The 15,144-nt window shown below is 43.4% G+C and overlaps 1 protein-coding gene across 7 annotated transcripts in view; it reads left to right on the top strand.

Annotated features, from left to right (window-relative positions):
- The window catches only part of LOC144492807 (muscleblind-like protein 3), a 161,609-nt gene that overhangs the window by 24,425 nt on the left and 122,040 nt on the right, over window positions 1-15,144 (top strand). Inside the window, exon 2 of one of the 7 annotated variants that reach the window (XM_078211271.1) lies at window positions 12,312-12,489. The exons of the other annotated variants lie outside the window; for them this stretch is intronic. The gene's annotated coding sequence lies outside the window, so the exon portion shown is untranslated. The remainder of the gene's footprint in view (window positions 1-12,311; window positions 12,490-15,144) is intronic. 7 annotated transcript variants of the gene reach the window in all.

Below are 15,144 nucleotides of genomic sequence, written 5' to 3'. Positions count from 1 at the left end.
CAGACCAGTACAAAGACTAAAATCACATAGGATTTAGGGTGGGCTGGCTAGATGGATACAGAATTGGCTTGGTCATAGAAGACAGAGAGCAGCGGTGGAAGGATGTTTTTCAGAATGGAGATCTGTATCTAGTGGTGTTTCACAAAGATCAGTGCTGGGATCTGAAGGAAAATGTGGGTGGTCTGATTAGTAGGTTTGCAGATGACACAAAGATTGGTGAAGTAGCTGATGGTGCCTGGAATTGTCAGAGGATACAACAGGATATAGATTGGAGACTTGGGCACAGAAATGGCAAAGGTAATTGTTGAGGGAGCACACCAGGATGATAGGGAGTGGGATAGCTTGATCTTGGTTTCAGATAAAGCTCGGCACAACATCGTGGGCCGAAGGGCCTGTTCTGTGCTGTACTGTTCTATGTTCCAAATGGCAGATGAAGTTTAATCTGGACAAATGTCCAAAAGACGTGTGGGTTAGGTTGATTGGCCATGATAAAAAAATTGCCCCTTAGTGTCAAGGGGATTAGCAAGGTAAATACATGGGATAGGGCCTGGCTGGGATTGTTGTCGGTGCAGCCTCGATGGGCCGAATGGCCTCCTTCTGCACTGTAGGGGTTCTATGATTTATTTGATTCTATGAAATGTAAGGTGTTGCATTTTGGAGGATCAAATTTGGGTGTGAATTATACTGTAAATGGCAGAACACTTAGGCACATTGACATACAGAGGGATCTGGGCATGCAGGTCCACAGTTCCCTAAATGTGGCAACACAGGTGGCCAAGGTGATTAAGAAGGCATATGGCTTGCTTGCTTTCATTGGCTGGGGCATTGAGTACAAGAGTTAGGAAATCATGTTGCAGTTATATAAAACCTTGGTTAGGCCTTATTTGGGAGTATTGTGTGCAGTTCTGGTTGTCACATTACCAGAAGGACATGGAAGCTTTGGAGAGAGTGTAAAGAAGGATTAGTTACTAATTAGTTACTAATCACCAAGATGTTGCCTGGTCTTGAGTGCGTTGGTTATGAGGAGAGGTTGAATAAATTAGGATTGTTTTCTCTGGAAAGACGGAGGCTGAGGGGAGACCTGATAGAGGTCTACAAAATTATGGATAGTCAGGGGTTTTTTCCCAAGGTGGAAGTGTCAATTGCAAGGGGGTACAGGTTCAAGGTGAGAGGGGGAAAGTTTAAGGGAGATGTGTGGGAGAAGATTTTCACACAGAGAGCGGTGGGTGCCTGGAACGTGCTGCCAGAGGAGGTGGTGGAAGCAGGTACATTAGCAACATTTAAAAGGCATCTGGATGGGTACATGAATAGAGGGGTACGATCCAAGTGAGGGCAGAAGGATTTTTTTTTGTTTAGTTAGGACATCATGTTCGGCACAGGCCTGGAGAGCCAAAGAGCTTGTTCCTGTGCTGTAGTTTTCTTTTTTGTTTTTTCTTTGTATTCGTATCTGCTCAGATGCTGAAGCAATCCATTGTCTGCATGCAGCAAGACCTGGACAATATCCAGGCCTGGGCTGAAAAGTGGCAAGTGATATTCACACCAGATAAGTGCCAGGCAATGACCATCTTCTGTAAGAGAAATTTGAACCATTGCCCCTTAACAGTCACAGCATTACCATCACTGAATCCCCCAAACAGCATCCTGGGAATTACCATTGACCAGAAACTGAACTGGACTAGCCATATAAATACTGTGGTTACAAGAGCAGGTCAGACGCTGGGAATCCTGCAACAGGTAAAGCACCTCCAGAATTCCTAAAGCCTGTCCACCATCTACAAGCCACAAGTCAGGAATGTGATGAATAGTCTCCACTTGGCTAGATGAGTGTAGCTCCAGCAAAAGTGAAGAAATTCTGCAGTATCCAGAATAAAACAGTCCACCTGATTTGTACCCCATCCATCACCTTCAATATTCACTCCCTCCACCATGGAATCATAGAATCTTTACAGTGCAGAAGAAGGACATTCAGCCCATCGAGTCTGCACCAACCATGAATGTACAGTGGTAGCAGTGTGTACCATCTGCAAGATACACTGCAGCAACTTGCAAAAGGTCCTTTGTCAAAATCTTCTAATTCTATGACATCTACCACCCCGAAGGCCAAGGGCAGAAAATGCATGGGAACACTACCACCTGCAAGCTCTCTTCCAAACCACACCATCCAGACTTGGAACAAAATTGCTGTTTCTTCATTGTCGCTGGGTCAAAATCATCGCACTCCTACCTACATCACATGGACTGCAGCAGTTCAGAATAAAGTTGGTTCATCATCTCCTTCTCAAGAACAATTAGAGATGGGCAATAGATAGGTGGCCTAGCCAGTGACGTCCACATCCCATCAATAAATAAAATGAAGTCTCTGTCTCCAGTCCACATCTGGCTTTGTGCGTTTTTGACAGCAGTGTGATGACACCAATTTTGACACAATTTCAAGGTGTACACAATGGTATAATATCTATTATTCTATTGGAATATTGAAGGAATGGGCAGTGAGAGCAGCATGGGATTGGACATAATTATGTCTTATGCGGAAAATAAACTTGATTCGCCGTGCTTATATCTGGATTTCTAAGATTCAGATTCTCAGAGCAAACGTCTTGCTGGAAGAGTATAAAGCAGATACCTTTCTACAAGTTGTGAGTAGGATAGTGGTGTGACTGTCAGCATTTAATATAAGGCCAAGAAAATGAACTAAAATCACAATGGAAATGGTCATGTTGTAAGGAGAGCACAAATCAATGGAGAAGTGAATGGTTTGGCATGTGATTATTGTAACTCACATTAACCAGCCATGAGTGTAGCTGAGGATTTGCCAGCCATTGCTCAGTGGGTAGCATTCATGCACCTTTTGAATCGGAATATTGTGAGGTTCATGACCCACTCCAGAGAGTTGTGAACACTATGGGGCCTGACGTTGCCAGTGCAGTCCTGAGGGAGTGCTGTGCTGTCAGAGGTGCTGCCATTTCAGGTGAAATGTTAAATCAAGGCCCCATCTGTCCTCTTAGGTGGAGTTAAAAGATTCAAAGAATGGCAGAGGAATTTCCCTACTATTCAAAAAATAAAAGGCACATTTGTGTTTACATCGTGACTTTCGCAACCAAGAACATACGACATAGGAGCTGGAGTAGACCGCATGGCCCATCGAGCTTGCTCTGCCATTCAGTCCAATCATGGCTGATCTTGGGCTTCAACTCCATTTTTTTCACCTGTTCCCCATATCACTTAATTTTCCCCGAGAGACCAGTAATCTATCTATCAGGCTTTAAATTTATTCAACAATGGAGTATCCACAACCCTCCAGGGTAGAAAATGCCAAAGATTCATAACCTTTTGAGTGAATTTCTCCTCATCTCATCCAAGCAGACAATGAAGTACTTCAGTACTGTGGTCACTGTCGTAATGTAGGGAACATGGATTTGCGCACAGCAAGCTCCCATAAATAGCAATGAAAAGTGGGTTTTCACTGTAAGCCAGCTCGACAATTCTTATAAAATCTGGGCTGTTTTATCCTCACCAACCTGAAAAAATGATTGAATGGATTCAGTACGTAATATTCAGGAAACAAACAGCTGCCTGCCCCTGCAAGCCGAAGATTACCATTGGAGGTATTTCGATAAGGTTACTAACCCTCCTGGAATGGACGGGGTTGGTGGCCAACCAACTCTCCTTGGATTGGTGTCAATCTCCTGTGGCTGCTGAAAACAATCCAGGAGATCTTAAATATCATTCTAAGCAAATAAATTAAGATGTACAATAATTTGTAATTTGGAGGCAGGAACATATTTGTGGATGAAACAAAGATGGGAGGGAAGGCATCTTGTAAGGAGGATATAAATAGTTTACAGAGAGACTTCTTAAAAATTCAATAATGGGATATGGGCATCGTTGGCTGTGGCAGCATTTCTTGCCCATTCATTTCAGAGGACATTAGAGAGGCAACCACATTGCTGTGGATCTGGAGTCACATGTAGACCAGACCAGGAAAGGATGGCAGATTTCCTTCCTGAAAGGACGTTACTGAACGAGGTGTGTTTTAACGACAATGGTCAAGATTAGACTATTAATTCCAGATTTTTTACTGAATTCAAATTTCACTCTCTACCATGGTGGGTTCGAACCCAGGTCTCCAGATCTTGCACTGGGCTTCTGGATTACAGTCCTGTGGCAGTATCACTGCGCCACTGCCTCCCCATTGATAGGTTAAACAAGTGGGCAGAAAATTGGTAAATAGAAATCAATGTGGGAAAATGTTAGATTGTTTATTTTGGAAGAAAGAATGAGAAGGTGAATTATTATTAAAATGGAGAAAGACTGCAGAAAGCTGTACCACAAAGTGACTTTGGAGTTCTTGTTCATAAAACCCAGAAAGTTAACATAGACATGCAGAAGATAATAGGGAAGGCAAATGGAATGCTGGTTTTTATTTCAAGGGGGCTGAAAGATAAAAGAGGTGTTGCTGCAATCATACAAGGTACTAGTGAGGCCGCATTTAGAATACTGTGTACATTTTTGGTCCCTTTATTTAAGGAAATATATATTATCACTGGAGGCAGTACAGGGGACATTTATTAGGATGATTCTGGGTATGGAGGGATTGCCATATGAGGAAAGATTAAAGAGGTTGATAAATTCTTGATTTCTCGAGGAATTAAGGGCTATGGGGAGAGAGCGGGTAAATGGAGTTGAAATCAACCATGATTGAATGGTGGAGTGGACTCGATGGGCCGAATGGCCTTACTTCCGCTCCTATGTCTTATGGTCTTATGGTCTTAGGTTGGTTCTGTACTCCTTGGAGTTCGAATGAATGAGAGGTGATATGATTGAAACATATCAGATTCTTTAGGGGGTTAGACAGGGTAAATATTGGGAAGATGTTTCCACTTATGGGAGAGTGAAAACCAGAGGGCATAGTCACAAAATAAGGGAGTGCTAATTTAAGATGGATTTGAGGAAGAATTACTTCTCTCAAAGAGTGGATAATCTTTGGAATTCTTTCCCCAGGAAGCTGTAGAGACTGAGTCCTTGGAACATTTTCAAGCTTAGATCAACAGGTTTGTAATCATTAAGGGAATTAAGGGTTAAATGGGTAGGCTGTGATAAATTGTCCCTTAATGTCCAAAGATGTGTAAATTAGGTGGATTAGACATGGTAATTGTGCAAGTTTACGGGGATAGGGCCGAGGGAGCGGGGGCTGGGGGGTGGGAGGCAGGAGGACCTGGGTGGGATACTCTTTCAGAGTCAGGCCGAATGGTGTCTTTATGAATTGTACGGATTCCATGGTTCTTAGTGTTATGGAGAGAAGTCCCTTCTTGGGTAGTGCCTTGAGTCACTGGAAGATTCCGCTTCCAAGGCCAGGAGCGACAGCCTCAACACTACCGAGCCATAGTTGAGCCCAGGGAGGAGAGGTAGGCCAGAGTCAGTGTTTGAAAGCTTCTGACTCCAGCTAAGGAACTAGGGCTGAATCACTGGGCAGTTAAAATATGACCTTTGTTCTGCTGCATTATATCCTTCTTTTGGGATTTGATTGGTTGCTGCATTGGTTCAGCATTGTTGTGATATTCGATGTAATAATAGCACAAAGGCAACATCATGACCAGCAAAACCTGTAGCCTTTGTGATCCCAGAAATCAGTTTCTGCCAGGTTGCTTTCCTACAGAGCTCACCCCATTTTCCTGATGGACAACATTCATTTTTGATTCAGTGTAAAGAGTGAGCCTTCCTTTATAATTTAAAGAATATTTCTGGATTTCTAGGCAGTAAACACTAATAAGAGTTTTACATTGGATGTCAAAATTAAACTTAATGTCACATCTTGCTGAATGCCAAGAGTGTTGGAACCATGGGCTCTTGAGACCTGGAACTTCCACCTGCTTATCTTCTTCACACTCCCAGCCCCTGTCCCTTTAATCCTCACTCCGCTCAAAGCTTTACTATTGAATTATCAGGCAACTTTTAGAGCACAGTTCTTCCGTACTATTACCGGAATATCGGGCCCATGGCATTTGCAGTATCCAGTGCATTGAACTTTATTTGATATCAATTGAAGGCATCTATGACATTGGCGACCTCTGGAGAAGGCCGAGACTTGGAATTATGGTATGATATCTCGACAAGTCTGTGGTACAGCTCTCTCTATTTTGGAATAATAGGAGCATTAGTGTACTACACTATATGAGATGATTTGAGCTGTGCCTATTTTCCCCTAAGACTGTCATCCGCTCTGAGACAACGACAACTCTGGGATGGATTTGTCCCAGGGCACTCTGTAAGCTAGCCCATATCACATGACCACTTAGATAAAAGCAAATTACTGCAGATGCTGGAATCTGAAACAAAACCAGACAATGCTGGAAAATCTCAGCAGGTCTGACAGCATCTGTGGCTATCCTCTCTCCACAGATGCTGTTACACCTGCTGAGATTTTCCAGCATTTTCTGTTTTTGTTGTCACATGATCACCCGCTGTCCGCTGGAGGAAATTTCTGGTATGAGATCTTTTATCACCGTCCACAAGTTGCTTTTGAGAGTTCTTCCTCAGTATTCCTTGTACACAACCCCTTTGGATGCTGTAACTGCTAGGCATCAATACAATAAGAGGATCAAGTGAAGGACTGATCCCCCACAAGCTTCCAAATGACACAATCCGCTCTTTCATCCGTTAAAACCATTACCCTTCCCCATCCAGACCATCAACTCAGCGTTGTTACAATGGTGCTGTTCTGAAGCACGACATCACATCCCCCCTATACACGGTAACAGACTCAAATTTGCTGTTTTTAAATTGCCTTTCTGTGTGGTCATCCATTTGAAATACTCTGCAAATTCCTTTCAACCAAGTACTATTGATATGTGCATTGGCAACCGCCTCAGCTTCGATTGCAGCAATGTACTGTTGCATGAAAGCTTCAAGGCTGCATTGGAAGTTGCACCATCAGTCATCAGTCCCTGGCTGGAGGTGGCAAGATACTTCACCCCAGAGAGGATTAGTTCCAGGTTCCGCTGCAAGCTACAGATCGAGATTGGGGCCAGACTCCTCCATCCCTCTACAAACTGAAAGTAAAATAGCAGCCTGTGCAAACACCCTAATGACATCACCATCAAATCATGTGATCAGCTGTTAAAGCAACCTTTAATCTTTTTAAATATATAATACTTACCCACCCAGCTCCCTGGCAAAGTGGCACCTGTAGTTTCCCTTCCACGCAGTCTGGCTGCTGCTCACTGGTTTATTATGCCTCCACTGTGTTTTGCCTTAGCCATTACAGGTGCTGCTATCTAACGGTGCTTGTGATGGTGGTGGTGATTAATATAGTGCACTCTTCCTCACGTTCCTCCTCCTCCTCCCGGGAAATGAAATGGTTCTTCCTCCTCTTCCCCTTCCTCCACTTGTTGGGGCTGTGGGTGAGCGGGCTGGATCTGTCTCCTGTGAGCTTGTGGTTATAAAGAGGAATGAGGGATGCAGCATGTCTGCACACTGTTGGAGAATTTGTGTGATGAGATCTTATAAAGTTTGAGAGTGAGGATACTTTCAGGGGAATTTAGGATCAAAACAAATGTACTTCCTGCTTACGTTCTCTAGGTGATATGTCCCTGCTCTGCCTGGGGCCTTGGTGTATGCTACTCCCCTCACGATCGCTGCCAACTGTAATCTTGACTATTCTAAAGAATTCTCGGACTTATCCACTTAATGAGTACATGTCAAATTGTGCACTCTATCTTAACTTGCACTAAATCCCATTCCCCCATTATCCCTGTGTTTGCTGATTCACATTGGCTCTTGGTTTAAGGACCATTTTGATTTTAAATTTTTGTCCTCGTTTTCAAACTCCTACATGAGCTTGCCTCTCCCGGTCTCTGTAATCCTCTCCAGCCTCACAAGCCCCTGTGCAGGGCTTCCAATTCTGGCTCCTTGTGTATTCTCAAATTAAATCACTCTGCCATTGGCAGCCGTGCCTTCAGCTGCCAAGGCCCTAAATTCTGGAATTACCTCCCTGTCTCTTTATCACTCTCTCCTTTTACAATTCACACTTTAAACCCTATCTCTGACTCAGCTTTTGATCATCCACCCTAACATAGAAACATAGAAAACTACAGCACAAAACAGGCCCTTCGGCCCCACAAGTTGTGCCGAACATATCCCTACCTTTTAGGCCTACCTATAACCCTCCATCCTATTAAGTTCCATGTACTCATCCAGGAGTCTCTTAAAAGACCCTATTGAGTTTGCCTCCACCACCACTGACGGCAGCCGATTCCACTCGCCCACCACCCTCTGTGTGAAAAACTTCCCCCTAACATTTCCCCTGTACCTACCCCCCAGCACTTTAAACCTGTGTCCTCTCGTAGCAGCCATTTCCACCCTGGGAAAAAGCCTCTGAGAGTCCACCCGATCTATGCCTCTCAACATCTTATATACCTCTATTAGGTCTCCTCTCACCCTACGTCTCTCCAAGGAGAAAAGACCGAGCTCCCTCAGCCTATCCTCATAAGGCATGCCACTCAATCCAGGCAACATCCTTGTAAATCTCCTCTGCACCCTTTCACTCTTTTCCACATCCTTCCTGTAATGAGGCGACCAGAACTGAGCACAGTACTCCAAGTGGGGTCTGACGAGGGTCTTATATAGCTGCATCATTATCCCCGGACTCCTAAACTCAATCCCTTGATTGATAAAGACCAGCACACCATATGCCTTCTTAACCACCTCCTCCACCTGCAGGGCCGATTTTAGAGTCCTATGGACCCGGACCCCAAGGTCCTTCTGATCCTCTACCGTACTAAGAGTCTTTCCCTTTATATTGTACTCCTTCATCCCATTTGACCTGCCAAAATGGACCACTATGCATTTATCTGGGTTGAAGTCCATCTGCCACTTCTCCGCCCAGTCTTGCACCCTATGTATGTCCCCTTATGTGGTTCAGTGTCATAATATGTTTGATTTGAAAGTGTCTTGGGATGTTTTACTATTTCAAAGGGGCTATATTAATGCAAATTCTTGTTGTTAAGCAATCTCATGCAGTCATGTTTCAGCTGCAGGCCCTGTTAATGTGCTTTCTTTTTCTGGAAGTGAAAGCTTGGTAATTGTGAATGAGTGTACTGACAGGTGTCCTTTTGGTCAGTGATGCCTTCCATGGTTGAAGAGCGATGCAATCTATCAGATGTGTGAGTAGTGCCTGTGAAAGATAGAATAGTCTAGGATGCTTGAATGTCAGTGGATACTAATGTGGTTTTTGAGAAGCATGTCTGTGAGACTGCAAGTATTCTGCTAAATCTCCGCCGCACCTTCGCAAGGACCCTCACAGCTGCCAAAAGTGCGGTGACTAGAACTGGATGTAATTTAATTGGGGCCCAGCCAAAGCTACAGGTTGAGCATAACTTCCCTGGTTTAGTGTTCAAGCCTCTGTTCATGAAACTCAGGATCAGATATTCTTCACTAAGTACTCTATCAATATGTCCTGCCACATTCAAAGATCTGTACATATGATCCTCCAGATCCCTCTATCCCTGCACATTCTTTCTAACTATGCCGTTAAATCTATATTATCTCACACTATCCCTTCTGCCAAAATGCGTCACTTCACACTTCAGCTTTGTCTTTTACACTCGTGTACTGCTGGGCTCCACCAAAATTGTGGACTGATGATGTTTATGGAGTTTCCTCCCGTGGGTTGTTTAACAATCTGCCACAGTCACAATTGAATGTGGCAAGACTGCAGAGCTTTCATCTGATCCATTGTTAGTGGGACCACTTTGTTCTGTTTAGCATTCAAGTAGTGCAGTGTTGTAAGCTTCACCAGGTTGACACCTCAATCTGTCTGGTTTTGTTCCTGGCATGCCCTCCTGCACTCTTCATTGAACCAGGATTGATCCCCTGGCTTGGTGGTAATGGTAGAGTGGAGGATATGCTGGGCCATGAGGTTACAAATTGTGGTTGAATACCATTCTGCTGCTGTTGATGACTCACAGCGCCTTATGTATACCAAGCTTTGACCTGCCAAATCTGTTCTGAATTTATCCCATTTAGCGCAATGGTAGTACCACACAACATGATGGAAGATGCCCTCAGTGTAAAGACATCTCTACAAAATGGTCACTCCTACCAATGCTGTCATGGACAAGCACATCTGCACTAAGTAGGTTGGTGAGGAAAAATAGGTCTTTCCCTCTTGTTGATTTTCTCACCACCTTGTCCAGGCCCAGTCCCAACAGTTATATCCTCTATATATAAAGAGACCTGGCCAGTATGGTTAGTAGTGGTGCTACCAAACAGTTTTGGTGATGGACATTGAAGTCCCCCACCCAGAGTATATTCTGTACCCTTGTCACCCTCAGTGCTTTTTCCAACTGATGTTCAACATGGAGGAGCACTAGAGGGGAGTAGGTGGTAATCAGCAGGAGATTTCCTTGACCGTGTTTGATCTGATGTCATGAGACTTCATGGGGTCTGAATTCAATACTGAAGGTTCCCAGACTCCCTCCTGACCACATATCACTGCCACCTCTGATGACGTTTGTCCTGCTGATGGAACAGGACATGCTATCCAGGTGATGGTGATGGACATTGCCTGTAAGCGGTGATTAAGAGTATGATTATGTCGGGATGTTGTTTGACTATCTGATGAATAGCTGTCCCAAATGTAACACAAGTCTCTTGATGTTAGTGAGGGAGAATTTGCAGTATCAACTGGGCAGCATATACCACTGTTATTCCCACTGTTTAGGTCAATGGCCCGTGAATTTTCATTAAAAGTTTGTAGTGGTTTGATACAACTGAATGGGGCTTACTCGACCATTATAGAGGCAACCACATTGTTGTGAGTCAGGAGCACATGTCGGCCAGACCAGGTAAGAATGGTGGATTTCCTTCCTGAAAGGACATTAAAAGACTGGGTGGATTTTTATGACAATCTGGCAGTTTCATGGTCACCATTACTAAGATCCAATTTTTATTTAATGAACGGGAGTTAAATTCCCCCAGTTGTTGATGAGTTTGAACTCATGTTCCCAGATCATTCGTCCAAGCCCATGGATAAAGAACTACTTGAACAACAATGTGCTATTGTACCATAAAGGTAGATGGACCAGAAATAGACTATACTAGGATAGTCCCTAGTATAAACAAATGTGTTGAACACAGTCTGTGGAATGATCTCCTTTATAAAGCACTGTTTGTGGAATAGTCCTTGAGTCTTTGAGCTTGCATGGTGGCACAGTCGTTAGCACTGTTGCCTCACAACACCAGGGACCTGGGTTTGATTCTGGCCTTGGGTGACTGTGTGGAGTTTGCGCGTTCTCCCCATGCCTGTGTGGGTTTCTTTCGGGTGCTTTGGTTTCTTCCCACAGTCCGTAGATGTGCAGGTCAGGTTGATTGGTCATGGTAAATACATGGAGTTATGGGGATAGGGCAAAGGGGAGGTCCTGTCTTTCAGAGAGTTGGTGCAGACTCAATGGGCCAAATGGCCTCTTTCTGCACTGTAGGGATCCTATGGTTCATTTTTGCAATTTGAGCATCAACAGCAGATAGCCCCCATTGTCATATGCCCTTGGGAAGGTGGTGGTGAAGCATCTTCTTGAACCACTGTGGTCTGTGTGGTGTAGGTACACAGTGGGAGAGAGTTCCAGGATTTTAGCCCAGTGACTGTAAAAGAATGGCAATGTGGTTCCAAGTCAGGGTGGTGTTTTGCTTGGAGAGGAGCTTATAGGTGATGGTATTTCCATGTGTCTGCTTATTCTCTAAGTGGCATAGAGATCGTGAGTTTGGAAAGTTCTGTTGAAGGAGCCTTGGTGAGAAGGCCCTCCTTAGTTCTCCAACACAGCAGCCCAGCCCCCAACATTGTCTCAAACATATCCCTCACTGCCCATGCCACGCCATGCCCCCTCAGATTGCCCATACCACTTCAGCTTGGCCATGACATCGCCTTGTCTTCTCACACCCCTACTTATCTCCCATGCCATCCCGTGCCCCATATATCCTCCATAGCCACTCACCCAGTATGCATTATGTACACTCTTCAAAAGCCATGCAATGTAGTGAGAATTATTTAAAAATCATTGGAAACAATTAACCTCTAACTATTGAATTAAACCCTGAATTCAAATATACATGATACTGGAAAGAAAGAAAAGTTACTTCAGTGCATTTTTTCTGAATCCTTTAAGTGCCTATTATTTTTGAATAGTGACATAAAAGCAAAATACTGCAGGTGCTGGAAATCTGAAATAAAAAACCGAATATATGGATAAACTCAACATGTCTGGCAGCATCTGTGGAGAGAGAAACAGAGTTAATGTTTCTGTATGACTCTTTTTCAGAGCTGAAGAGAGGTAGAAATGTGATGAATTATATCTTGGAGTGAGGGTGGAGAAGGTGGAGCTGAATAGAAGGTCAGGCATATGTCGGAGCGATCGACAAAGATGTCATGGACACAAGACAGAGGAAATGTTAATGGTAGCATTAAGGACTAAAGAAGGTGCTGATAGTGGCATAAAGGTAAGATAGCAGATGTGTTAATAAGAAAACAAAGGTCAGTGCTGAGTGAAAGGGAGACTAAAGAAGAAGTGACATTTGAAGGTGTTGTTATGACCAGGTCAGCAGGAGTTGAATGGGTTACCTCATTTCCCACAAAAGGTTTATTTTAAAAGAATATATTCTTGTCAATTCAGTAAGTTTAAAATTTATTTATTTGTGTCACATATCAGCTTACATTAATACTGCAATGAAATTACTATGAAAATTCTCTAAATTTAAGTGCTATGGCCATAAAATGTAGACGTGATGTGGAGATGCCGGCGTTGGACTGGGGTGAACACAGGAAGAAGTCTCACAACACCAGGTTAAAGTCCAACAGGTTTATTTGGTAGCAAATACCATAAGCTTTCGGAGCGCTGCTCCTTCGTCAGATGGAGTGGAAATGTGCTCTCAAACAGTGCACAGAGACACAACATCAAGTTACAGAATACTGATTAGAATGCGAATCCCTAAAGCCAGCCAGGTCTTAAAGGTACAGACAATGTGGGTGGAGGGAGCATTAAACACAGGTTAAAGAGATGTGTATTGTCTCCAGACAGAACAGCTAGTGAGATTCTGCAAGCCCAGGAGGCAAGCTGTGGGGGTTACTGATAATGTGACATAAAATCTATCAGTAACTCCGAAAGCTTATGGTATTTGCTACCAAATAAACCTGTTGGACTTTAACCTGGTGTTGTGAGACTTCTTACCATAAAATGTAGACACAGGTTTGTTTGTAAGTTTTGAAAATACTATCGAATATTATTTATTGTACTTAAGACTCAATCCAAATAAAATAATAAAAACTTTTTGATTCTTACATACACATGCAATCAAGGCTTCACACACACATTCACACACAGGTAGATTACAAAGTGCTCGGCTTAATCAAGCAGTTTCAAAATCTATCAAACTTTAGTGGTATACGGATCTTGTAGATTGATGGTAATATAAACAGTGAATGATGGAAAAACTCAGCAACTCTGGCAGAATTTGGGGAGAGAAGCAAAGGTAACGCTGGGGTGGCGTCAGCTCTGAAGAAGAGTCATGCAAACTCAAAACGCTAATGCTGTTTCTCTCTCCACAGATGTTGCCAGACCAGCTGGGTTTCCCAGCATTTTCTGTTTATTTTTCTGGATTTCCAGCATCTGCTGTATTTTACTTTTACTGTAAATTGATGACTTGGATAATTTCAGATTGGGCTAGGTGGTCTTTGGATTTTTGTTGAGACAATTGAAGATACAAATGGATGTTTCATCTTTCCTTCTGGAGACAACAGCTGCTGGGTTGATTCTTAAAATACTGCCTGCAGCCTGTGGATGGTCAAATGACAGACAGAGCTTGAACTTGCTGGCTAGGTATAGAGAGAGACTATACCCACTCAGGGGTCCTTCCTCATCCTTCTCTCTCTTCCTTCTGGTGTCTGGCTTGGAGAAAAGCAATTTCTTAAATACATGGGAGGATGACTTGGCTCATCACATGATCCCCACTCACCACCTGACCAGTTACCCAAACATGGTTATTGCATGTTTATCCCAGGTCTGTGGTTTAGACATGATTAGATTATGGACTGGAAGAGTTCCTTTCTCAACCAGAGTCCATTGTCCAAAGTGATTGCGTCTAATCCAGTTGAGTGCACAGGTTGAATATTTTGGGAATTGCTCAGGACATAGCCCGTTTACATTCCTTGGCAATGATTACCTCTGATGGGTTCTTCTAGACAGTCTGGCTCTATTACAATGGCTTTGGAATTTGCAGGGTACAGCTATGTTAATATTCAGCCATCTTAGAAGTTGCTGTTTTGAGTCACTGAAATGCTTTTTAAATCTTTTAAACCTCTAACAGTGGTTTCAGCCCAAAAATACATCAACTCATTTTCAATATAAAGCATGGCTTCATTCAGTGTCAAAATATTTCGATTTAACTTTCAGAGTGTTCCTAATTCCTCAGTAGGCTTCCCTAATTGTCACTAACTTTCCAATGAAGTATGTGTTTTTTTTAGGACTTCCAAAACCCACACCAGCTCACAACTTGTGTCCTGTACATTAGTTTATGCCGGAACCTGTCCCACATCCTGTGCCCTGTACATTAGTTTATGCTGGGGTCTGTGCCACTGGTTGTGTCCGAAACATTAGTTTACAACGGGGCTTGCCCCACAGGCTGTGTCCTATACACTAATTTATACTGGGACCTGTCCCACAGGCTGTGCCCTGTACATTAGTTTATATTGGGTCCTGCTCCACAGGCTGTGTCCAATACATTGGTTTATGTTGGGACCTGTCCCACAGTTGTGTCTTATACATTAGATAATACTGGAACCTGTCCCACAAGCTGTGCCCTGTACATTCGTTTACACTGAGGCCTGTCCCACAGGCTGTGTCCTATACATTAGCTTACACTGGGGCCTTCACCACAGGCTGTGTCCTATACATTAGATATTGGGGCCTGCACCACTGGTTGTGTTCTGTACATCAATTTACACTGGTGCTTGTCCCACAGGCTGTGTCATATACATTAGTTTATAGTGGGGATTGTTCCATAAATTGTGTCCAATGAGTATATACTGCAGAATGTCACATAGACTTCTTGCACATTAGTTTATACTGTGCACTCACAATCACAAATGTGTGTCTTAAT

The sequence above is a fragment of the Mustelus asterias genome, chromosome 4, assembly GCF_964213995.1.
Source record: "Mustelus asterias chromosome 4, sMusAst1.hap1.1, whole genome shotgun sequence".
NCBI lineage: Eukaryota > Metazoa > Chordata > Chondrichthyes > Carcharhiniformes > Triakidae > Mustelus > Mustelus asterias.
This window is presented reverse-complemented; position numbering and strand designations above follow the sequence as displayed.